Below are 1,716 nucleotides of genomic sequence, written 5' to 3'. Positions count from 1 at the left end.
TCAGAGGGTGTTTAAGTGTGTTAAGGGAGAAATTTCTTGTTTTCAGATTTGAGTAGGTAGAGGCTCCCGTGGACACATTAAGTTGTAAAGGCACTGCTGGGATTTGAACCCAGGATCTCCTGTTTACAAGACAGGCGCTTTCACCAACTAAGCCACAGCACCCGCTGTAGGCAACTACGCTACCTGTTTCAGGTCGTCTAGTTTTGTAATCAAGTATTCGGATTGCCACGCTCTACTTGTTCACTTGCGTTTTTCTTGAAGCTGCATAGAACTCACATGAGGTTATTCTCGTTTTTGTCCTTGGGAAGTGGCACATCGTTATGAAAAATGATACTCAGGCACCGCTGGGATTTGAACCCAGGATCTCCTGTTTACTAGAAAGGCACTTTGACCAACTAAGCCACGGCGCCATGCGCTTTGGTCGTTTGACAGACTTTCCCGTGAATGTTTCAATGACATCAAATGGGCTCGTTAACGTCTTTCATTCCTTTTTCAGTAAAAGCAAAGAAAAACAGACTTGCTGTTCACTTCTAGGATGGCATGTGGTAGCGGAAAAGCCAACACCGTTAAGGCCTCTGGAGTCACAAGAGGACAAAGGGATGAGCTAGGCGAGATCAATCGACAACGTGGCACTAGTCCTGTTTGACAAGAGGTACTTCGCAGTGGACGAAACGTTCAAAGAGCATGAACTTCCAAGGGCTAAAGAGGAATCGTCCCTGGGTGGGCTTGAACCACCATCCTCTCGGTTAACAGGCGAGCGCGCTGGCCAAATGCGCCACAGAGACGTGTTTGTTGACCTTTCAAAACATCACGTGTACTCGTTTTCCAATCTCGGTTCCATGATGCTCAAAAGCCGTGTCCTTTGAAAGCAATTCACATATCGCGCCACTCACTCCTAAACTGATTTGTTTTTGTATTAGATGTAAGTTGATTATATTGCCCTAATTTTTATAATTATAAGAGTTTGATGAACTGCAGATGACATGTATGAGAACACTGTGTAGTTACTCACAGATACCAAATAAAATTTCTCACTAAACCAAAGATCTGCTGTGGCGTGTGATGTACCAAGACGGGGAGCCCACACCGTGTTGAAAGTAAAGATACACACTGCTGTGTTCATTACTGGTTTACCTGTGAGTCTGACTGGTGCAGAGAAAACTTCAACCTAAAAAGTATCAAAAAAATACAAGAAAAGTATCTAAAAAGTACGAGAAAAGTATCTAAAAGATACAAGAAAAGTATCTAAAAAGTAAAAGAAAAGTATCTAAAAGATACAAGAAAAGTATCTAAAAAGTACAAGAAAAGTATCTCAAAAGTACAAGAAAAGTATCTAAAAAGTACAAGAAATGAATCTAAAAAAATACAAGAAAAGTATCTCAAAAGTATGAGAAAACTGTCTCAAATTGCGAAGGTTAGGTGATCAGCCCATATTGTGAAAAGAATAGTGACCCAGGTCTGTGATGTTCTTGTTTCTTCTCAAACAGCCAGTATTTCCTGTTTCTGGTCACCACGCATGTACTGAACTCTGTATCTGCCAACATTAAAATGAAATTGAAATTTCTGGGATGGTGACCTGCAGTCTTGCAGAATCAACCCGTCCTCACCAGAGAATCGGTCTAGACCATACTCTATGATGTTATTTACAGAAGCCCAACAATTCCCACCAAGAGCAAGCACAGGTTGTTTTCTGATCAAACACGTTTCTTTTTGCAC

At 41.4% G+C, this 1,716-nt stretch overlaps 3 non-coding genes across 3 annotated transcripts; all 3 read right to left on the bottom strand.

Moving 5' to 3' along the window:
• Positions 1–88: 88 nt before the first annotated feature.
• Positions 89–162, bottom strand: trnat-ugu. The gene has a single exon. It is a non-coding gene; the product is annotated as a tRNA-Thr (tRNA).
• Positions 163–336: 174 nt separating this feature from the next.
• trnat-agu lies at positions 337–410 on the bottom strand. The gene has a single exon. It is a non-coding gene; the product is annotated as a tRNA-Thr (tRNA).
• Positions 411–711: 301 nt separating this feature from the next.
• Positions 712–785, bottom strand: trnan-guu. Its single transcript has one exon. It is a non-coding gene; the product is annotated as a tRNA-Asn (tRNA).
• Positions 786–1,716: the final 931 nt, after the last annotated feature.

The sequence above is a fragment of the Micropterus dolomieu genome, unplaced genomic scaffold, assembly GCF_021292245.1.
Source record: "Micropterus dolomieu isolate WLL.071019.BEF.003 ecotype Adirondacks unplaced genomic scaffold, ASM2129224v1 contig_14325, whole genome shotgun sequence".
NCBI lineage: Eukaryota > Metazoa > Chordata > Actinopteri > Centrarchiformes > Centrarchidae > Micropterus > Micropterus dolomieu.
This window is presented reverse-complemented; position numbering and strand designations above follow the sequence as displayed.